Below are 25,096 nucleotides of genomic sequence, written 5' to 3'. Positions count from 1 at the left end.
AAAGGAAAGGAAAGGAAAGGAAAGGAAAGGAAAGGAAAGGAAAGGAAAGGAAAGGAAAGGAAAGGAAAGGAAAGGAAAGGAAAGGAAAGGAAAGGAAAGGAAAGGAAAGGAAAGGAAAGGAAAGGAATCTATCAATGTTGACTACATTTGGGCAAAGGATATCAAATAGCCAAACAACAGCACATACAAAGCTCTGCTGCACCTTACAGAACATATTTAACGCTAGGTAGAGGTTCCATTCTTCTGAAAAACATTATTTTTTCAATTAATGACATCTGAGATTAATTCACTTGAAGCTCATGAAGAAGTGACAAATCTCGGATTTGAGTTATGATACTTTGATCATATTAAATGAAGATAGTCAATATGACTCTGAAGAAAGGGTTGTCAGTCTGTGGCATCTGGCTGCTGGGCTATGTCACCGAACTGGCAAACATATAAGGAAGCACATGCTACTTCCCAAATGTACACCTCGTCTTTGAGAAATGTTCATATGGCTGAGATATCTTTGATAAACCAGACTGAGTAGATTGTCTGCAGCTTCAGAAAAGCTGAGGGGCAGCTAAAAGCCCTCATGGTGTTTCTTCACTGCTTGGGGATCTTGCTTGGCCACCAGGTAGAGGTGAAATAGTGAAAATCAGCATAAGAAATATACTATTAATCAGTCTGAAGCAGATTGTATCTGGCAGATCCCAAGGGCTTGGAAGTGTCACTTGGAGAATTATTCTGGTTAGTCATACCCACCTTGCTTGGACTAGGAAAAGCAATGAGAGAGTGCAGACACCAGCAGAGCTGGAGTCTTACAGCCACTTACACTGCTGAACAATGGTCAGGCGGCATGACTTCTTCCTGTGTGATGGGATTATGGACATCTCTGGGGAAGCACCAGTCCATCACAGGCACATGCCCAGTGGAAAGGTCAAGCGTACCATGCTGAACATAGAGTCACAAAAGTGCTGGGGTTGGAAGGGATCCCCAGAGATAATCTCATCCAACCCCACTACCAAGGCAGGGTGACCTAGAGCAGGTTACACAACTATGTGTCCAAGGAGATTTTGAACTTCTCTGGAGAGGCACATTTCAGTACCTCCCTGAGCAGTGTGTTCCATCCTCAATATAAAGTTCTTCCTTGTATTGAAGAAAAGCAGCTTGTGTCATTTCTCCTTGTCATATTATTGAGCACCACTGAAAAGATGCTGTCGCCATCCTCTCGGCACTCACCTCTGAGATATTTATAAGCATTGATGAGATCCCCTCTCAGCCTTCTCTTCTCTAGACTAAACAGGCCCAGCTCTCTCAGTCTCTCCTCGTTAATAGAGATGCTCCAGACCCCTCATCATCTTTGTGACCCTTTGCTGGACACTCTCCAGGAGCTCCTTGTCTCTCTTGTCTTGAGGAGCCCAGAGCTGGACACAGCACTCCAGATGTGGCCTCACCAGGGCCCAGGAGAGGGGGAGGATCAGCTGCCTTGACCTGCTGGCCACACTCTTCCCAGTGCAGCCCAGGATCCCGCTGGGCCTCCTGGCCACAAGGGCACACTGCTGGCTCATTGTCACCTTGTGATCCACCAAGACTCCCAGGTCCTTCTCTGCAGAGCTGCTCCTCAGTGGGGCAGCCCCAGCCTGTGCTGGTACTTGGGGTTATTCCTCCCCAGCTGCAGGACCCTGCACTTGCCCTTGCTGAGCCTCATCAGGGTTCTCTCTGTCCAACTCTCCAGCCCACCAAGGCCCAGCCCAAAGGCAGCAGAGCCTTCAGGTGTTTCAGCCACTCCCAGTTTGGATCATCAGCAAACCTGCTGAGGGTACCTTGGATCCCTTCACCCAGGCCAGTGATAAACAAGTTGAGTGAGACTGGGCCCAGTATTGATCCCTGGGGAACACCACTGACTACAGGCCTCCAACTGGATTCTGCTGCCCTGATCCTGACCCTCTGAGCTCTGCCATTCAGCCAGCCCTTGGTCCACCCCACTGTCCATTCATCTAAACCACACTTCCTGTGCTTGCCTATGAGGATGTTATGGGAGATGGTGTCCAAAGACTTGCTCAAGTGGAGGCAGACAACAACCACTGCTCTCCCCTCACCTACCCATCCTGCCCTGCCATCACAGGAGGCTGTCAGATTGGTCAAGCATGATTTCCCCCTGGGGAAGTTCCTGCTGACTGCACCTATGACCTTCTTTTCTTCTGCATGCTTGGTGCTGACCTCCAGAATGTTCTGTTCCATCACCTTTCCAGGCATGGAGGTGAGGCTGACTGGCCAGTAGCTTCCTGGATCCCCCTCCTTCTTGCCAGTTTTGAAGATGGGAGTAACGCTGGCATTCCTTCAGTCACTGGGCCCTGTTCCTGTTTCCTGTGATTTTTCAAAGATGGTGGAGAGTGGCTTTGCTACAGCATCTGCCAGCTCCCCCAGCACCCGTGGGTGCATCTTATCAGGGCCTGTGGATTTATGAGAGTCAAAAAGTCTGTCTGGTCATGTCTAACCCAACCCTCAACCACCAAGGGGAAATGTTCCTTTCTCCACCTTTTTTCTCTTGCCTCTGAAGTATGGGTCTTCTGAGAGTCTTCCTCATAAGTGATGACTGAGGCAAAGAAGGCATTCTGTCATTCTGCCTTCCCTTTGTCTTCTATTACCAGGACACCCATCTGCTTCAGCAGTGGCCTGATATTTTCCCCAGTATTTTTGATGCTGATGTACTTGTAGAAGCCCCTCTTGTTGTGTGTTAGCACAGCACCAGAGCCATGCCAGCCTCATTTGTGAGGAACAAGCAGAGATCTGCCCATCCGTGGTCCAGGCTGTCTGTGGTTTGCCTTGGGGGATATTTTTATATGTAACTCAACATACAGCACCATGTTTTGCTTTTCATACCTGTGTATTTCCCATTTAAAGAGGTCTTCCTGTGTGCATCACACCATGCTGGGTTAGAGCCTTGCAGCACACTTCTGTGCAGAGTTGGCTGTGCTTTGGGTCTGAAGCAGTGGGAAATGCTGTGAGCATGGGCAGTCTGCTCTCACGGGTGGTGCTGACACAGAAGTCACCACTTCACATCAGACCATGGTGAGTGGAGCCGGATGTGATGATCTCCAGAACGCAGGAATTCAAGAGGATAATTAAAACAAGGAGCAGAAGAGAAGAGAAGACTCAGATGAGTCAAAAGTAGGAACAGAAAGAGTTCAGATCACACATAAAATGCCTATACACTTTGCATTTTTCATTTTAGGAAACAGATTAGTAGAAGGGGTATGTTTCACTTTGTCTTATTTAGAATAAAACAATAAAGAACAATTGCCTTGTACTGCTAACCAGATGTGCTGATAGGGCCACTGCTACAGGAGCAGGCTGTCAATGGATATACTTGCCCCCTTACATGAATGGAAGTAAAGCAAGAAATTCATGCAAACAGCAATTGTGGAGCAAGAGGACATGTGAAAACCCTGTGATCAGGGTCTGTGCCTGAAGCAGACTCCCTTGGCTGTGCTTCCAGTGAATGAAAGCACACTGGTGCCTTTGCAGCCACGAAGGACCAGGAGCCATGCCGCAGGCATGCTGGTTTTTTGAGAAAGATGGGGGCTCCTGGTGGGGGCTCCAACACATGCACAGATGCATACAGGGTGTGCATGCCATGGAGTGGAAAACAGAACCAGCCCTTCACTTGTTGTGACTGTAGATTTTCTTTGTGTCCTGGCAGAGAGAGATGCCAAATAATGTGAGTAAATGCCAAGGGTTTCCTGGCCTCTCCTAACTCTGCAGGGCAACTGCCTTGTGTTGCCTGTCCTATCTGTCACAGCTGTGTCCCCACCAAAGATGAAGCCTGGGGGTAGTTGCAATGCAAAACCATGGGTTGCAAGTAGCTGTGCCCAGCCCAACCTCATCACCAGGCAGGGTTGCTCTCAGAGAATGACAACACTCTGTCTCAGGCCAGACCAGCTATTCCACATGACAGTATTCAGACTAGTATCTTTGGGCCCATCTGCTTTAGCAGATCCTAGACATTGGTAGGCTTTTGCATGGGTTGCCAGATCTGGCCCCTGTCACAGCGTTCTGCTGACCTGGTGTCCTTTGGGAGCCTCCCTGCCAAGCCCAGGCCTCCAAAGAGGACTGGTTGCAGAGACACACAATGCCAAATCTGTCATTTAGCCCACTCTCCAGGCACCATGGGGTGGCTGATGCAGGACTGTTCAGATTGTGTAAAGCCTGAGCTGTTTTCACTTCGCACACAGATAGCACATGAGAGGCACAAAAAATCAGTGCCACTTCAGCATCCCTTCCCCAGTTTGCTTTCTAGCCACAGAAATACTAGCTATATGGGAAGATGGCAAAGTTCCTGCATTCTCTCACTTCCTCTTTCCTTTTGGTCTTGCCTTCATGCCATGTCTCAGCAGATTTTGTGTTTCCATAACTTTCAGCTTCCTGTGACAGTCACATCAACTTCTATCCATCAGATAATTGAAGGCTCTCTCCATCTCTTTTGTGCTATGTTAGACACAAGAGACCAGATTTTAAACCAATTTCTTATCTAGATGGCAGCAAGTTCATTGTTCTGGTTGGAAAGCAGTCCTTTTATTGCCTATTTGTTTATAACACTTTGCCGATTTGGAGGCAGGCTTGCAGGTGACAATCTTCCTTTCTTTCCTGCAGATGAATAAGGCAGTAAGCCTTACCACAAGAAAAATGCAGCACATGCCAACTCTGAGAGTGAAACCAATTTTGTGAGCTGTATATGTATCAATTGATAGTCAACATACAGAAAACCAAAGCCAAAACCCTAAGAGTAGATATATGTCTTCTATCATATTTAAATGCAGAAGCAATTTTGCTTTTATCGGTTGTCTCTAGGGGAACTCCTTAGCAAAAACCAAAAAGATGCTTGCTTTCACTGTGTTTCTGATCATTTTCAGTGAGACCATAGCTGAAGTGACAGATGACTCAATACTAGTGGTGACATCCGGCCTAAAAGTCTTCAAGTGTAACAAAATGGGGAAGATATGTAAACCCAGGTTTTGCCACTGCTGCTGAGACTGGTTCAGTAACCTCATTGGTTAGCTCCTATAGGCTTGTATTCAGAACATATATGTAATCTATAATTATAGGTTTACATTTGCATGTAGATTTAGATTCTTCAAGCTTTCACTTTTTAATTTAAATTTTAAATATCATCTCCCCCTGCTAACTCTGCAGGACTCAAACAAAATTGCCCTGGAAAGTCAATTGTTTTCTGCGTCTCTCTTGTCATCTATCAGTGGTCTCAAGCACCTTTGAAAATCATCTGGGGACCTAACTGATTTTTGAACTGACTTTTTGAACTGATTTCTGTATCTAGTCAGTTAAGAGCTGATCTAGAGTCACCACAGCAGCTGGAGTATTTTAGCTTGAGAGAACAATGCATGATGCTGACACCCTGTTCCTATTATCCAGAGTTGCTGGAGCATGGTTCCTTCTCTGCCCAGCAGAGGAGAGCAGTTGCTGCTTCCACAGAGGGATGCATTCCTGTCGTGGCTTGCTCCCCAGCCATAACCGAGGGCTTTGCTAGTAAAGTTAAAGTTATTGTTATTTCTAAGGCTACATCTTGTCTTTTCTCGGATGACTGGTAGAGCATGACCACAGTATCATGAGCTGGTTCTGGACTTCTTAATTATCAATTGGGACCTAAACCAGGCCTTCTGAAAACAGCCCATGGCCCTTTTGCAAACTGTAGATCTTGCGTGGCCCCATCTTCCTTCAAACACACAGGTCAGCTATTCTGCAGAAGTCTGCATAGAGCTTGGAGAGCCACTGACCATGGTGACGCAGCAGCAACCACAGCTCTGACTGCATCAGCGTGTCTGCTCCCACCATATTAGTCTGTGCATTTAGTCCCTGCCTCCTTCCTTCCTCCGCAACCTTTTTTTCTTAGCAAAGAATGGGAGAATTTAACTCTGAGAAAAATGTGTCTTCTCAAGATCACTTTTAATTCACATTTCTTAGTGAATGACCAAGCTGTCTGAAGTATTGCTTTATGAGACTAACAATGACATGAACAGTAATCCCCTGATTCTGTGTAAACCTAGCAGAGGAAGGACTTGCAAACATGTACTGCCTATGTGGCATATATATGCCTGTACGTAAAGCGCATAGGTGGATGTCACATAGCTCAGGAGAAAATCACTTTCTATAACAGCACTGGTTGCCTACCTGTTAACAAAATTATGGAGACCACTGGAAATGAGAACTGATGAAGCTGGTAAGCTCAGCTAAGCTATACAATGATCTGGTTTTAAAGTTGTTATTTTTATTTTTTCTTGAAATAAGTTAAGAGGAATTTACATTTACCTGGCATCTGCCTCCGCATGAGCCCTCTTGCAAGTGCTGTGGTCCCTCCCTCACAGTGACCACCCTTGTTTATGCTGTTCCATTTTCTGATTTCTTCAGCACCTAGAGCTGCTGTGGGGGTGTTGTTAAACCACATGTGAAAGGAATCTACTGAAATAGTGTACAGCCTGAAAAAAATGGAACACAGCCAAAGTTAATGGTTTCAACCTGAAAAGAATGCTTAAAAGCGCAATTAGCAAGTAAAGAGGATGGATTCTCAGGCCTAATTATGTTGCAGAGCTTTGACTTTTCTGCATGGAACCTCTACTCAGTCTACACAGGATTCAACTGACTTCTTACTCAAGTTAGGCATTGTTCCTGCCGCTCCACAGACATAAAATCCGTCCCGTTTGTGTCTGTATATAAACTGCTGGCGCAGACTTGTTCAACCCTGCACGGAACTGAAAAGATTTCAGAAACCTCATGCTGAAATTCCCTTTGACATTCACAGAGCAGAGGACTGTTTGGGCACTCTGTAGCATTAACTAGCAGTTGCTGAATTTGGGAGCCATGGCAGTCCTGCAGCTTCAATTTATTGTAGTGGTGTATAGCTCAAGTCTGCTCTGGTGATGGAACACTGGTGGAAAACCAGTTCCTTTGTGAAGCTGGTGTAGAAATCAAGCTTGACGCACAGTGAGACTCAAATGTCATAGGACATGCTGATAAATCAGTCCGCAAGAAAGAGGTTGAGCTGAGTAGCTGTTGTGTTCAGATGACCATTTGCATTGCAGCCAGCTTGTTCCTTCCACACCTAGTGCTGCTGCATAACAAATAATCCTTTTGTGCCACACTCCTAGCCTAGAATTATTGCACTGGAGGTGGAAGAGAGTTGACGTTGAAGTAAGAAATGAGTGAAACTAAAGTTAGCCAAAATCTAGCTACCTTCAGAGCAGCATTACATTTGGAAAGATGGAATTTTGGGGCTCTAAATCATGTTCCTTTATAGATTGTGCTCTTGTAGTCTATGTCCACAGTGTTTATATTAAGATGTAAGTAAAAGAAGAAAAATGTATTTATAACTGAATAGATGGGATAAGAAAATACACCTATTTGCACTATACCTATATGCAATAACTTGTCTGAAGAAACTGACACTAACAGCATGTAGAGAATGGGTTTTTGAACTACTGAAAATTGTAGAAAAAAATTGATTATAAGAAAAATCTGGAGGTCATTTTGCTCAACATCCTGCTCCAAGCAGAAGGTTCAAAGTTAGTGTCAGAACACACAAATAATATCTCCTATTTATCAGGCAGCATTTAATTTCTTAGGAGTCAAGAAAATTTTACAAAACATTCACATAAATAACTATCTCCACCACAAAAAATTCTGGGGGAAGATATCTCTAGTACAGTTGGGCTGAAATACTATAACTTGCCAGTTATACACACTTAGGATTATACACACTTATCAGTGTGTAGAAAAACTTCAAAAGGTGATTTAAAAAGTATGTAATCTGTCTCCTTCCTAAACCACCCATCTCCCACCCCTGTGTGCCATCCTACTGTTCATTGTTCCTGAAGCATCACAAAGCTATCTTTTTCCCTGAAATAAGAGGAAGTTATCATTCTGTAAAAGGGAAGTTTACTAAGAAAATCTCTAGGAAAACTGCTGTTTTGCTCTAACTCCATACCATGGGGTTTTTTGATGGAACTGAAGAGAAATGGGGAGTGAAAAAAAGTCTTGCCCAAGCCTTCAAATGTAAGCTATTACACACGGCTTTAGTGCATCTCAGCTATGAAAGAACATCGAAGGTCTCACTCTGCCCTTTAATAGGGCAATCAAAACCAGTTAAACAGAGCTAATTGTCTCCACAGACTGCTTTTTTTTTTTCCCCTGCCACTGATTGTAATGCATTATCTAATTGAAGGGTTCCTTTGTGAATTCTTATTTGGCATACAGCCCGTAATTCAGAGACAACACTTGGTAGCTTTGGCTTGCAGCAAAAATAGAAAACGCCCTTCCCCGATGTGAAAAACTCAGCTCATACTTGTCAATGGCAGAGAGGCCCAGGTGGCCCAAGCACCATCCCACTGCAAGTGGAAGGTACGTGGGCTTCATGGATTTCACCAAGCTATAATTTGAGCAACATAAGGAGGGTGGCTGCTAGCAAAAAAAAAAAAAAAGCTCCAGAAGCATTTGAAAACCCTCAGGCTTCAATCAAAGAGAGCAAAGCTATATTGAGACATGTGCTCAATAGCCACAGAGTGGGAAGGCTTATCTGAACACCCTCTGCTCAGAAAAGGAAATCTGCTTGGATAATTCCTTAGTAAAGAAAAAGTCTTGCCAGCGATAGGAATGCTGCAAATACCAATGCTGAAATTGTCTGTTGTCACATTTTCCTTTCCTCCAAAGGGAAATACTGGACAGCTTCTTCTGAGTTACTGGGCAACGAACCAAAATGGCCAAATGAATGTTTTCTAGATATCATTACTGATAAAACACAACTGGCACTGAAACAAGCCCATGCTCTCCCCAGTTGGGAGGCAAGGGCCCCTGTGGGTGTGGAGGGCTGGGCAACCCCCAGCACTGCTGGAAGCTGAATGCCAAGATTGTGAAAATGGGAGAGGCCTGTCCCATCTTGCTATCTGGCACATGGGCCGAATGGAGATATGAGTAACTTCACCTTCCAAGTACAAAACGATTGCTGGCAGTACACAGTGAACATGTCAAACTGGGAGGAATATATTAAAAAAAGGCCCATCGGTGGTTTTCTTCCTTTGAATGGTAGCCACTGAGAAGTTATGTAAATACTCCAGCTATGGAATATATATAATCTGATATCTGGAAGACATGTTTTCTCCCCTGCCCCCATTTCTGCTCTAAATGGGTCACTCCTACTAAATAAACACAGTTCTCTGGTTTTCTATCAATGAAACACTTCTGGCAGCCATAGACTAGGGCAAAGGGAGCTCCAAAGAGAAGGTGGTGAGGGAACATTAAGCCTCACACGAAACGTGAAAACAAGCCCAAACCAAAGACAACTATCTGCAACACGCAACCAGGCAAATGTGGTTGGTTTTAATAAAACAGCTCCCTGATCCAAGACAGTGTAGTTAAGCAACTGGCCAAAGCAGGGTAACTACATCAAAATTGTCCCTGTTCTTACCCATTTCTCATCAAAATGGAGATAGTAAAAATCAAAGACTGTTCATGGAGCCTGTGCCAATTGGTGCAAACCATGGGTCCTGGTCTGAGCTATTCTAGAGCTTGATATTGCAGGTCTCCTCCTCTCCTCTTTTGCTGTCTTTTTCCCCATGGCTGCCAGCACCTCCCTCTTCACTCAGCCTTAGAAAAAATTTGTGGGGAAAACTCATAGGTCACGTCTCAAGAAGTTACTCAGATTTCCCTCCCTGCCTGATGAGGTATAAAGGACAAAGAGACCACACTTCCCACAGAAGCCCTTGTGACACCTGATACAATACTCTGTCTGTGCATCACCCGAGGAAATGAAACTGTGCTGACTATGTGCCTTATTTTTATTATCCTTTGAGGGAAAAAAAGGCCTGATTAAAATAAAATATTAGGTTAAGCTTTTCAATATGTTTTTTTTTTCTTCCTGCATTTCTATTTTGTGTGAATATTTAACTTCTGGTTCAAGAGTTTAACCCTCTCTGAATTAAATTAATGGTAGGTGTAGAAAACAGTCATGTGGCATCAAATGTCTTATAGATGTTCTCTAAAATAAAAATGGAGAATACACTAAAAAATGGATGCAGAGATATCCAGTAAAAAAGATAAATGTGGATTTATCAATCCTGTATAATTTTTACAGTAATGACCCATTGTGAGAAAATATTCAAATGATTTGAAAAATAAGAGGGAATTTGAACAAAAAACTTGCTTAGCCTGAGAAGAAAGATCAGTAACTAAAGAAATATGTTAAGACAATTCTACAAAATGATTTGAGTACCACAGCTGAATGCAGATACAAAAATTGGAAGCCATGGAATAATTTTCTGGTGTGAACTGCACCTTAATACATTTTCTGCTAGTTGAATTTCTGCTTGCCCATTATTGAGGACAGATGAAACTATCTTGGCTTAATCATGATGGGTGTCTCTTTGATCTTTTTATTGTCCACACATTTTTCAATGTTCATAATCATAATATTTCCTGTTAATTTTACACTACTATCATTCTAGTTCCGTGATCAGGCCGAATTGTCTGCCAGACATAAGGAATTTGGACTAAAATCGCAATTAGCATTTTTCTATTGACATTGGATCATACAGATTTCCTTTGAGCTTTCTCCCTGGCTTTGGTCTACCTAAGAAGCCCGTTGACCTTTTTCTTGGTCTAAAAGCCCATGGCAGCTCCCTTTTGACCTGCCTGATGTCAGCACCTACTTCAGTCACCACAGCCTTGTCCCTAAACCAAGACTATTACTGCTCCATTGTTTTGTGAAAATATAGGGGTTTTTTGGTTCCTCCACAAAGCCTTTTTGAGATAATATATCTGATGTGTGAGATGGGAACATTTAGTCTCATGTAACTAACCAGCCTGTGCTGTATTCCACCTTTTGATTTTCCTTTTTCATCCTAGAAATGGACTTACATACCTAAAGAGGCTGCATATCTAGCCTCTAGGCTTTGACATACTGAGGAATATAAAATATGTGGTATCCTTGTGGTTGAATGAAGTTATGGAAATAAATCCAACCCAACCGGTGCATGGTGACTTTGAATGAAATATTCCCCAAAGTAGTCCTGATGCTACATAGCATCTGCTGAATCAAAGAGAAATGAGGGAGGAAGCCATAATTTAAAATACTTACAGGAATAAAATATGTTCAGGACCAGACTCTTTCTTTTGAGAATGAATTAGACCTCACATTCCTTCCAGCATTCTTCACTTATTCAGCTATAACCAAGACATCTGGTCAGGGGCTGCAGCACTGGTGATATTCACCCCACAAAGGAAAAGCCATGCATAATTCCATTAGCTATGCTGGGGAAAAATTACTTTCTCAGTGTTCACTGACAATGAATGACTGGGTGATAAACTGCCATGATGAAATTCAACGGTAAAAAAGAGCCTTTCACATTATGCATGCAGGGAAAAACAGCCCTAGCCTTACATACATATGGATAGACTATAAATGAGCAAATGTCTCTCAAGAAGAAACCTAGGAAGATTGAAATCACAGAAGAAAATTTTTCACTAGCGAAAGCTCCATATTAAGAAAGCTCAACGTAAGGATCCGTTTAAATGTATAAAAAGCAAAAGATAAAGTGTCACATGACACTATGGAAAAAAGAAACATACCTGTTCAAGGAATACTACATCCAGTACCCATTATCCCTGCTCAGAAAGGAAAATGTTTTTGAAAAGTGTGTTGGGGAAGATACAAGAGTTCAGAGTATCTTTGGTGTAAAGAGAGTGATCCTTGACAGGACTCTGACATAGAAAGCAGTCAATAGTGATGTGCTGGGCCTCACCCACCCAACCCCACCCAACCTGAACTGTGGTCTGGATCCAGCAGGACGGCTGCCTGTGAGTGGTTTGTGTGCTTCACAGGATGATGTGGAAAACTGGGGGTGCTGCATGCAAGCAGCTGTCACGCCCAGCCAAGATAGCCAAATAGGGAAGAATTCAAATCCTCTCTGAAAGGGTTCAATGTTTGAAAATGCACCACCTGGTCTGGGCAAGGGCTGGTAGGCAGCTCCTGGCAGGGGAGCACTCCTGCATCACGGCAGTCACAGCACCCTGGTGGTGGTGAAAGGTCCTTCACTGGGGGGGAAGACCTGTGCTGGCTTTTGGTTGGAGTGGGAAAAGAAGGAGCAGACCCCCTTCTAGCCCACCTCCACAGAGGGCTGAAAAGCAACCCAGAGGAGATGGTCTGCCCTCCACGTGCTCTCACCTTTGTGTCTCAGTGCTGGTGCCAAGCTCTCCCCTCCTTTCCCATGCTGTGCAGCAGGGATAGGTCAGAATTCTGTCAGGGTTTGGAGGCTTATCAGAAATGCATCAGAAGAAACACAGCCTCTGGAAAGTGGTCTGGAGCTCCCACAAGAAAAGATTTATTGTGTTCCTTTCTTCCAGCTGGGTTGGAGTAGCTGTATGAACATTTTTTCTCTCTCTCTCCCTTTTGACATCTGACAGTTTGACTTCTGCCTGGAGCCTGGGAGCCTAGAGATTGGTAAAAAGTAATCAAGAAGTAATTACTCTTTCAGAAATAATTCAGTTCAGGTTTGGATACAATTTTAGATGGAGGCTTGAGGGCAGTGGAGAATTTTTATTGTGTTGGAGTATTCTGGCTCTGCCTTTGGCAGCATACATGAGGCTGTGTTTCAGCTTGCTCATTAGGGCAGAAATAAGCTGGCTCTCAGGAGCGCATGGGAACTTGCATTTGTAACACAGTTACACTAAAAACCAGTGTTCATTAACCTTCTCCTGCTCTCTTTTTAGAAAGAGAGCAAATTTGAGTTTCCAAACCCTTGCTACTTGCCATGAGCCCTTCATTTTTAGGGAAATAATTTCCCTCTTTTATATTAGTATTTCATCAAATTTTTTTTTTGTTGCAGAAATGGTGAACTGGGGTCAGTGGTGATGCTCACACAGTCAAAACAGGCCCTGGCTATTGCACTACACACCCTTAATACCAGCAAGGATGCCTTCTTCTTTAGGTTCTGGTGCAGAAGGAGACCTTTGTTGCCCCATCACAGTTCCCTCTGCATTCCAGAGGTTTGACTTGAGAGGAGGAGGAGGAGGAGGGGGAGGAAGAGGAGGGGGAGGAGGGTCTGACTGGCAGGCAGCGCCTAGGTGCTCAGCCACTAGTGGTAGTGCTGCCTACTGGTTGGCACCATGTCTTTTCCCCCAGGCAGCAGCAGCTGGCTGGCCCCCAGCCAGTGCCAGAAGCAGACACAAACCCTTTGGAGGCTGAGTGTATTCTGTAACAATTCATTCTCTAATAGTGGTAAAATGTCTGCTTCACTGCCACAGCATGGACCACCCACTTATCCCCATCCATGGTGAATGTCTCTGCTGCTCCAGGGATGCTCCTGGTGGCCCACACTAGGTAGGGGCAGTGGGAATAGATCTGAAGTGAGGACTGCACCTTGGTGCTCCTGCATGGTGTGCTGGCACCCTTCACAGCTCTCAGAGCCAGTGTGCACCACCAGGAGGCTGGGCTGCAGAGAAACTTGGGGCTGCAGAGAAAGACAGTTTGGAGAGTAGCTGAATTACAATTCATAGCCTAGTTTGTGCTAGTATGTAAATTGTTCTTTTCTCCAGAGTAGAGAATAAATCCACAGTTCAATCCTCAGACCAGAGAAGGGAGATAAAGCAAGGGAGATGTGTGGTTTCCTGAGTCTTTGACATAAAATTCACAAATGGAGGGGTTGCTCCTGGAGATAGTTATTATATTTATACCCGGGTTGAGAAAAAGTATATTTTCGCCTTGATACAGCCTAAATTCTGTTGCAGCACACAAGGCACCATGTACCACAACACGTTGAAACAGGAGTCGTGCGGCGGCTGCACTAGTGCAATGAAAGGGGGCAGAGCAGGGAGGAATAGTTTGGTCATCAAGCCCATCTGAGCATGGGTCTGTAAACCATGCCATGAACAAGGGTATACCTTTTCCAGCTGATCCACTAGCTTTCTTGACAGGGCATTGTCATAGTGCCAGTGCACACCATGCTGCAGCAGGACTGCTGCTGGTAGGAGACCTTTCTTCATGGAGATCCCAGCTGCCAAGGTAACAGCATCTTGCTCACCAGGTACTCTGAAGTTGATGTGAGTTTTTCAACAACCTCTTTTTACTTCTTAATTAAGCTGTAAAGTTGGCAGCCAGACCTTCAGCCTGGCCTCTCACCAGTCCCAGCAGGGCTCTGGCTTAGAACTTGTACATGTGCTTTGAGGGCGGTGTTTTCTCAGCCTCCCTCCAAGTCCTACCACCATTAATTTGTGAAACAGCTCAAGCACCACCCTTTCTCCCATTTTATGGGCCTGAAGCAGAAGAATCTGGCTGCAAACCAGCAGAGCAAGCTAGAATATGCTAGATTTTAAGTATGTGGCAAGCATCAGTGAAGCTGACTAGGGGACTCTTTCCCATTCTGCCTCTCAGAGATCTAGGTGGGGCTTTGTGTCCTTGCATCTACCAGAGTCCTTGACATGACATTCCAGAGAGGCTCCAGATCCAGCCCATTCCACTGAGCACTTGCAGACTACATGCCCAAGCAAGAGCTGTGTGCCTAAGGCCCACAAATGGTACCAAAATTAGCATTACTCCCTCACTCCCACCTCAGTCTGAAGGAAGAGCTGGGAACATCACAGGCCCCAGGATGTACATGATAATTATCTCCAAATGCCTCTGCCTTTCCCCTTCACTTTTCTTTACTCTTTCTTATTGTAGGGGGCTCTCATCCCTCAGCCAAATCTGAATGATAGGACCAAAACTCATGCTACAGCCCAGATTTACATCAGAGAAGAAGCAGAAGTCCCTTCTCTGGGAGCTTGCACAGATGTACTTCCTCCTCCTGCCACTGCCAACCGTGCCAGCCTGAGGAGGGATAGCTCACTGCATGTGTGCAAGACACTCCCTGGGACCCTAGACTTCCCAGCTCCCAGGTGTAGCTGGGGCTTCACTTCCACTTCCCTTTCTGGCCTGTGGATTTCAGCTGGCAGATGCAATCCTACGGATTTGGCTTTTGCCCTGCGTACATGCAGCCAGCTCGTCGTGCTCTGCAATCCCACATGCAATCGTTTGATGGCTAAACCCAGGCTGCTCAGTGTGCCAAGCAGCTCCAAGGCAAAAGAGCTCTCATGCTCCTATGTCTTGCTCCCCATGTTTCACCAGGCTGCACTAGCAGACCTGCATTCTGCTGCTGCATACCTATATCCAGTTAGACAGCTTTAAGTCTTTCCTTGGGCTAAACCCACACTAAGGCAAAGAATTAGATTCTGAAGACTGTTCCTAGAGATTTGAATTTTGTTTCCTGCTTTCTTTTTTGGACAAAGATCCATTATATCAAAAGAAATTTTTGCAAACTTCAGCTACAATCAACAGGAGTTCACCTAACTAATGACCCTTGCTTCTAAGACAAGCCAAAGAAAATTAAATATGCTTTGTATTAAGCATAAACTCTTCATCCTACTGGGAAATTTCCAATTCTGCTAATAATGTGATCCATAAAGGAGCAAAGATAGGCAGATAGACAATTTTTTTTTAAAGTGTAACTCACTAGAGCACCCCCAGTTATTTGAAGATAGCATCTTGGGTCTGGTTGAAGTTATCAGCTAATCAAAAATACTCCATGGCTTAGTTGTCCAATTTGAGTGTAACTCAGTGGTAAATCATTCACAACTCAGTTATCAAAATTTATGTATGCAGTTATTGCAACATATATGCCACTATGGCATGGTACAGCTACGAAATGACCCCACATGTCAGCAAGCATCCTCATGTATTTGTAGGGTCCCTTGTGCCATGGTCGTTGACAACACTTCTATTTCACAGGTTTAGAAATGGAGTTTCGTGGGGTTTGGGATTTTTTTAGGTGATAGAGCAAAATTCTAACTTTTATCATGGAATGTTCCAGCCATATGGACTCTCTGCTTCCAGACTGTGTTTGCAGACTACCACAGGTCTACTTACAGTGTGGACTTAAAGTAAATTAAATCATCATTATACTATACTCCCCATAATTCAGACCCTTATGCCTACTTCATTAACAGTCAATGGTTGGTCTTCATTAGCTACAACCCAGTAGCTACCTGAGACTTTTTATCAGAAACATATGGTTTGGACAGACTATCCATCACCTATACTTCTCTTGTGAATATCTTCACTAGATGATATGAATTAAAAGGAATGTTTAACAGATCACCAGAAAAAAAATCATCTATAGGGAGCAGAAAAGATGAACAATTCTGAAGAATTTTAGCAAAATTATTGAATAAAGAAATATTTCACACTAGAAAATTTGAATAACCTGTGAATCACTGAGTTTTAGCCTAGAAAATCTGTAAGAAATCAAGTCAAATTTGATACTTAGAGACTCTGGTTTTACACAGTGCTGATTTCTTATGTCTTTGTACAGCAGCACATTGTTGTACAGATATTTTACCAGAGATGATGACTCGTCAACCACCTTTGCTACCAAAAAGAAGAATTTTCAATAGACATGTTAAAATAATGTTAGCATCTACCATAAAATGAGAAAGCATGTAAAGATAGGTTAGGAACACTGCAAAAAGAAACAGATCCACACTTTGTATGAAGTAAATTCTGCACTTGCTTAAATGCCTACCTGTTAAAGACTCCCTATGCTTAAAGCTAAGAGCTTGTTTGAATGGCCTGTGAATATGAGTAAAGAGTGCAAAACAATTTATTTTGGACTTTAGTCCCCCCTTCTCATTACTTCATCTCCAGAGGCTAATGAAAAACTGTAAACGTTTTCTGGCTCAGTAATACACTGTTATGGATTAGAAATTTCCCAAGGGCATGGCCAGATGATTATAAGTGATCAAATTGCTGCTTGCATGGTTTTAGCCCACCCTAGTTGTGAAGCTAAACTTGTTTTTTAATTCCTGAAGTGGCTGAAGCTCCAGGGTTTTATCCTCTGTGAGAAGTGGAAAGGCAGTTTTTGGGAAGGGTCCCTGTTCCCCACAGCTGGCAGCCCTGTGGCCAGGCAGCCATGGAGCAATGAATCAGGGCAAATAAAAAAAGCTCTGACTAAGGGAGAGCTTAAAAAGCTCTGACTAAGGGAGATGTTGTTCACTGGCTCTACTTGACAATACTGGGAGTAGCTGAAAAGGGGTTGAGAAAGAAAATAGCATTAACCCATTGGAAGAGTGATTGGGCTTTGCAGGAGATTTTGCGATTCTATGTGATTTTGCTCTGCTTTAGAAATACCTGTCCAGCCTCTTGCTTAGACATCAAGAACAACTTAGAAAGTGGAATATATCAGATGGAGGCAAAACAGTCCACCATGTGGATTTTCTCTAAGGGGTAAAACTCTGACATCTGTCATGCCTCATCCCAGTGCCTCAGAGAAAACCAGGTACCCCACTGCATTCAGTGCTGTAAGGAACCCTCAGACAGACCTTCCCAGCCATTCCACATGGGGTTCAGACATGGGAAAGTACCAAAGAAGAACCAAAGTCCACAATTCATCTCACTTTTGATGGCCATCATGTGGCTGAACTTTACCAATAGTAGATAGGGGGTGAAATTCAATTTGCTTGACTCTGATTCTTTGACTGTTTTGCCAAACTAGTTTAAATTACTCTCCCTGTTCTGTGCTCTAAAAGATGGATGTCTTGCTGACTTTAAAATTAACTAAGTCCTCAGATATATCTCTCTGACTTTTATTTAACTCTAACCACTGAAGACAAAGGAAGTGTGTAGGCATACCCTAGTGCTTCTAGATAGCATCTGGTACTGATCATTGTTGGGTATATAATAGAATCATTTAGACCACTGTCTGATACAGGTTTGATAATTTTTTCTTTCCTTAAGGCAAAAAAGTCCCAAGAAACCTTTTCGAAGCATTTCCATTTTATGGTAGTTGAACTGTTCATGGAAAATTTTTGGTTGGTGATTTTCCTTTGTAGCACTAAGACTGTTGTCAAGCAGTGAATGATGACTGATTGCCACTTCCATGTTCCTTACAGCTGTGACTTATTACCACTCAGTGCTTCTGATTCATTGCCTAAGTTCGTGTGTCAAACCAGAGCAAAACCTATCAGTTCACACATGGCAAAAGCATCAGCCGACCACCAGTTGGAAGAAGACATGTGAAAGTACAGTTTACTGAAGTGTCTTACAGCTTGCAAGTTTGTTAAATGCACATGCAAACTTTTATTTTGCAATGAAATCTCTGTGGGTGTATCCATGTGTTGCCTTACTTTAGCAGCAGTTTTTGCTCAGATCAGTTTTAAAGGATTTATTTTCTGAAATGTTTGGCTTATACTTCACACACAGTCCAAAACTTCCTGCAAAGTTTCTCCAGTTTCATCCCTTACACAGTAGCCTTTTGCACAGCTCCTGCCATACCTTTTTTCCATTCTTAATAAAGTATGCCAAACTCCTCATCAGGATGAGCCATGCAAGAGAGAAGAGTTTTTAACTTTATTTTTAATATAGCCAGCAAAATCTGTGAATTAAATATAAATTAATTTCTTCTCCGTTTACATCATATATAAACTATTCTTCCAGATATGCAATGACAAGTGAAAAAACTATGTGCCTGTAAAATATTTGGAGTGATTTTGCAGATGCATTCTGTGACAGAATATTTTCAACCTGCTTTAGCAGCAAATAAAAACAGAATGAAAGATGCTAGGTTTCAGCCAATACTGCCCTGTGGAATCTTCCTTTAGGCCATTAAATGTTTGGTTATGACAGATGCTACAACTTGAAAATATTCCTTATCTAAAAGTCATTCTTTGTTATTTCTCTGCATGTTGCCACTGCCTGCAAAGCTGAGGGAGCCATAATTCTTTTGAACTGCAACTGGACTTGTGAGGTCTAGTATTTCCATCTTTTCTTTTCTTTTCTTTTCTTTTCTTTTCTTTTCTTTTCTTTTCTTTTCTTTCCTTTCCTTTCCTTTCCTTTCCTTTCCTTTCCTTTCCTTTCCTTTCCTTTCCTTTCCTTTCCTTTCCTTTCCTTTCCTTTCCTTTCCTTTCCTTTCCTTTCCTTTCCTTTCCTTTCCTTTCCTTTCCTTTCCTTTCCTTTCCTTTCCTTTCCTTTCCTTTCCTTTCCTTTCCTTCCCGGAACCTTCCCCCCTCATTTTGGCTCCCTTTTGATGGTTTCACTTCAGTCAGATTAGCAAAAAAGATAAAGCTGCATTTCTACTGATAAGCCTCTTGGAGTCCCAGCCAATTGGTTGAAGGGCTGAGGATGTTGAAAATACATATCCAATTATGATCTGGCTGTGGTCCCTGCTTGGCTAATGTATCAAATGTCATTTCCAACTGAAAAAAGCACACCCTATCACTAATGTTGTTTTATACATAGCACAAAGTGTACTCTTGAGAAACAGCCTGATCCTCTGATATGCTGCATAGCTTTGTCAAAAATAGGATAATCTATTCAAAATACAAACCTAGACACACAGGAAAAGATTTATGTAACTTTCTCCACCAAACTAGGTAAAGTACAGACAAGCATATTAAAAACTCTGATTAATTCTGTGCCAGGGATTTTTCAATATATGGAGCAACATGTGCCCAATATCACAGATTGGCACAAAAATCAACATTGAGAACTCTTTTCTAATTACAGAAAAGCATTAATATGTGTTATGCCCTGGAACAATGCAAGAATTAAAGAATTTAAAGCCATGGACTGAGGGAACTGCGGTTAGATGAGGAAGTTGTTAAGGATTATATATTACTTTATTTCTCTGCTCTCAAGCCTTTCTGTTCCAAACTGTGTGACTGCACTGAACACTGAAGAATCAGAGTCTTGTTCTCTCTCTTAGGATGCCATGACTGCTTTTCTGTTGCCTTTCTCCCTTTCTATTGAAAGATCTCTGTAGTGCACTGGAACTTTGTGTAAGAGTCAATATTATTGTTTAGTTTTCCAAGATTAAAGACTGCTGAACAGAAAAGATCCTCCCCTCAAACTGTGCATTGTGCTTAGTAAAAGTTTATTTACTTTTTTATGACTTGGAAAAGAGACAAGTGCTGTGGTTAAAAAAGGTTCTCTTTCGTTGCTGGAAAAAAGAGAAAAAAGATAAGACAACTACAAGCGGTGGCAGGAGAAATAATAATATGTGAACTTGTTCCAAAATTTTAGTCCTGAATCAGTCAGCTATAAATAAATGCATTAAGTCTTCAGAGAACTGGACTCTGTAGTCATTTGTATATCTCATAAGTATGGTTTGCTTTTGCAAACACTGGACCTTATGTACTTTTTTTTTTTTTTATATCCACTAATACTTGAGCACACAATGTACTTGTACTTGTCCTTTATGCCACAATACCTTTATGAGAAATAGAGCATATTAACTATATAAGACTGCCTCCACCTGAAAAAGTCCCCACTTTCTTGTCCTAGTAATTCCTGTGGATACAGTGATTCAAAAGAAAACAAAAAAGAACTCTATTAAACATCAAGAAATGGCATGTCTTCCTTACTCTTGAAAGGACATGTTATTCACCTAAGCCCAAATATTTTGTCACCTTCTAGTGGTATTCAAGATGTCTGCCTAAAAAGTAATGTAGGCTTGTGTCCTACATGAATTCTATGAATACAAAACCAGCTTTTGGTAATAACCTGTTCTTTAAAAGCCCTGGCCTTTTCAAATCAGCCCATGGGAGCTGGAGTAATAGTAGGTGCTACTAAGAGGATGTTCTCCTGAGGGAAAAGAGCAGGCTGCTGGATCACATCCAAGGAGAGTGGGTTCTGGGTTGGATTTTCTCTCATGCTTTCTCCCAGATGTGAATTTGCACTGCTGCTCAATCCTGGTGGCTTATTTTCATTCTTTTCAGTGCCCAGCAGAAAACCTGCAGGACAAACAAAGGGAAATTCCAGAACCTGTAACTGCCCCATTTCTCTGGACTGCCTCACACAGGAGAAGTGGCTGGAGCGTGTCTCAGATTTCCTTCTATTGACATTTTCCTGACTTCTGCTATGTCTTTTTAGAGCTATTGGCAATGTACCAGGACCAGGGGTTAGGCCTGGCAAGGGCAGGGTTTTGTCACTGTAAAAGGGTTTGAGGAGAGCTTAGCTAGCTAGTTATGGTTTCAATTTGTCTTTCTAAAACTAGGCCTCTAGGGCCTGGCAAAAGGCCTGGAAAACTCTGTATAGACCTCGTGCTGTCAGCTTGGTTTTACAGATCTCATTTCTGTCTGGCAGTTTTCAGGCTGCCCAGGGAGAAATTTGGCCAGTGGCTTGCTAGTGCAGAGGATACTTTCCAACTGGGAAGGAAGCCAAGTTATCATGAACTTTACTAATGGAGGATGGAGTACACTGGCTCTACACTGGAGATGTTTTTCCAAAGATGAAACCAAAATCCTGAGCACACGAAAGGGAAAATGTTGCAACAGACAGCGTGAGACTATGAACGCTTAGTCAGGCCACCAGTCTGTAAACGGCGCTTCATGCACATCCATGAGCAAGGCTCTCACATATGTTTTTTGTGTTTTCTGTTCCTCATGAGTTGTTTTTTAGGGTGTCTCTGAGCCCTAGATGATGGGAGTGGACTCTTAGCAGCTCTTCATTTTGGAAGCTGGCCCATGAGACAGAATGGGAACTAGCAGTGTGGGCCCTGTCTGGGTGAAGGTCTGACTCAGAGAGCTCAAAACCCAAGTCCCCAGTAAGCAACAACCTGCTCTGTGCACAAGGAATAACTCCAAAGGGAGCTCTGTGCCAGAAAGAGCAGGCAGCTTGACCCTACCTCCTTTCTGCACTTTTTTAGGGAGGTAATTTCACCTCCTTTCAGTGATAACACAATATACTTCCTTAATTTTCCATTGTACCAATATAAATTTGCAATGACTATATTTGTGCTGTGTTGACCCTCTCTGAATGCCAGGTGCCCACCAAAGCTACCCTGTCCCTCCCTTCCTCAGCTGGACATAGGAGAGAAAACATAATGAAAGGCTTGTGGGTTAAGATGAGGACATGGAGAGATCACTCAGCAATTGCTGTCATGGGCAAAACACACCCAGCTCGAGGGAATTAGTTTAACTAATTACTGATCAAATCAGAGTAAGCTAATGAGAAATAAATCCAAATCTAGAAATAGCTGCCCTCCATCCTTCCCTCCTTCCTGGACTCAATTTCATTCCGAATCTTATGTACTTCTTCCCTCTGAGAGGGGTATGGGGAGTGTAATGGTGGCTGCTGTCAGTTCCGGACACTTTGCTGCTCCTTCCTCCCCCAGCTCCTCCCCTGCTCGAGTGTGGGATGCCTCCCATGGAAGACAGTATTTCACAAACTTCTCTGAGTCCTTCCCACCTGCTGTTGTTCTTCATGAACTGCTCCAGCATGGGTCCCCGACAGGTCAGAAGTCCTATCAGCAAAACTGCTTTAACAAAGGTTTCCCATGGGATGACAGCTCCTTTCAGGTGTCCACCTGTTCTGTTATGTGGTCCTCCACAAGCTGCAGGTGGATCTCTGCTCCGCCACGGCCCTCCATGGGCTGTAGAGGCACAGCTGCCTCACCATTATCTTCACCAGGGCTGCAGGGTGAAGCTCTGGTGCCTGGAGCACCTCCTGCCTCTCCTTCACCAGCCTTGATGACTGCTGAGTTGTTCCTCTCATCCGTTCTCACTCCTCTCCTCATTAGAGGTGCACAGTTTTTACTTCTTGGATATGTTATCCCAGAGATGCTGCTACCATCACAAGTTCATCTCAGAGCTCGTTGGGACTGGCTCTGTTGCACATGGGGAAAGCTTCTGGCATATTCTCACAGATGCAACTCCTCTAGCCACCCACACTACCAAAACTTTTGACATTTAAACTCAATCTAGTATTACGCTTCTAACTGACAATTAGATGAAAAATGCATTGTGCACATAAATCCCTGCAGGAAAAAATTCTTCTGTCCTCCTCTGAGTATCAACACATGTTATAATATGCAGGACCAGAGCTGCACACATTTGTGAGAGGAATTCTGAGGTCGGAGCACCAAGTTGTCACTGGAGATGGTGTGTGTTAAACACAAGCCTGCAAAGACACTAAGTAAAGATCTGTGATAATAAAAAAAGAATTCAGCAGCAACTCAGAAGCAGAACCAAACCCTCAAATATTCTTAGTCTTGGATGACACAGATTTGGAGTTTGAATTAATTCATAATCCATCATTAAAAGTTTGCTCTAGGGTAACCCAGAATAAGAATTTAAACTCCTTTTACTAAAAAGCCTCCCAAAACCTAAAAGAAGAAACAGATGTACATTTTTCATTTTTCAGGCTACAAGTTCAGTACTGGGTATATCTCAGAGTGTTCTAGGTCTGTGGGTTGTTTAAGAATCAAGCAAACAAACTTTGGAAAGGTGTGAACTTCTCCTTTAGCTCCATCCATCAAATTAATACTGCCATCCTGCTGTGAGGGCTGTTATAATGACATGCTGAATTAAGTTACCTAGTACATCAAAGATTATATAGCTGATGACTTTTTGAAGAGGTTCTGACATCTTTGCTACTCTCAAAAATCCTTGAAATCCAATGGGTGAAACAGCTACCTTTCATTTGTTGCATGAAATTAGTTTCAGGATTTGTAAAGAACAAACCTATTGTGATTCATTACAATCCCCACTCTCATTTCTATTCTCTGAAAAATAAAAAGATAGGCTTTTGTGAAAGCACAGAACAAAGAAGGAGAAACAACCATTGTATTTGGATCATGTCCTGGACCCTTACTCCTATGAGTAAGATCCTTGAGAATGTAATAGGGTTATGAGCCAAAAGGGCTCAATAGGACCAAAAGAGGATGTGATAAAAAAGTCCTCTGACACACACACACTCTATTTTAATGCAGAATTACAGAAACATTTGAAAATTCTAATACCATTTACAGAGAAATTATATATGTGATATAAGAACAATTATGTTTAGTTAAACAGTACTTCTGGAAAATTATTGGTTCCAGTTACATTCTCCAGAGCATTTTAAAACTGCGAAAGAGTCCTAGCATTCCCTCTGAAGGTCAAATCTGCTTGCTAGATCTCAGATAAGGACATATTTATATACATTTTTAGGGTATGTAAAAGACATTTCTCCATCTGCTTAGTCTGGCTGAGGACACAGAGGAAGGTATGGTGTTATGTTGATCAAGAAAACAGCATCTCTGCAAATTAGCCATGTTTGTGACTCTGCCTGGTGTTCTATGATATATTTAAGATCTGTTTACTATTTTCACATGCAATTTTATACATTTGAAGGCTATAATTAAATTTAGAAATAATGAAAAACTTATTTGAATTCAAATTAGATAGAAACCATGCCATAGCCTTGAGCATTTTCTTCTTGAATTTTTCCAATTGTGGGTTTTTGTTTTGTTTTGTTTGTTGCTCTTTTAAAGAAAGAACAAAAAGAGGAAAAATTACATCTGTGTTTTCATAGCAGCTTTTGGATTTCAAATGGAACAAAGGAGGTGTCAGAGATGTGATATTAGAGGCACAGGGAGAACCTTTTTAACATTTTCTTCCTTTAAAGAATGTCTCCATTGCGAGAAAGAACTCTTTAATTGGGCAGAGACCTTGGAGGTGGGAGAAAGAGTCTGACTCCTGACTCTGCCTCAGACTCCCCTCTTGAGCATGGGCGCATCACTTGGAGCAGGAGCCCAGCACTTAGCTGAAGTCATCCTGCAGATGGGTATCTCAGGTAAGCCAGATATTTAGATCTCCTCCACCATTCAGGCGGATAGACAGGCGTCTCTGGAGTACAATCCAACCTCTTTTAGGATAGCTGTCCAAGAAAAGAGGGGTGAATCATGCTATGGAGGTACCTGTCTTTCGTCATTGACTGTAGAGAGAGCCTAGATGACTAGTTCTGATTAGATCCCTGATTTTGGGGTTAGGTGGTGAAGATGAGCTCAATCCCACCATTAGCTTTTCTGCGCCTCCATTAGTATGTCTGTGAAACAGGCATACATAATGAGGGCCGCATGACCCTCTGAGAGGACTCTGGTAGTAGACATCCCTGGTGTTCAAAGAGGGGAGCAGCTTTGTAAGGAGTGAAAATGTCCCAGCTGGGAGGAGCTTGTGGCAGCGACTGTCTCTGGAGGTGTGTCTGTAGGTACAGACGTGGACGTCTCATGCACATGGAGAAGAATGTCTCATCTTTTGCACACAG

This window comes from Camarhynchus parvulus, chromosome Z (genome assembly GCF_901933205.1).
Source record: "Camarhynchus parvulus chromosome Z, STF_HiC, whole genome shotgun sequence".
Taxonomy (NCBI): Eukaryota; Metazoa; Chordata; class Aves; order Passeriformes; family Thraupidae; genus Camarhynchus; species Camarhynchus parvulus.
Note: the sequence above shows the minus strand (reverse complement) of the source record.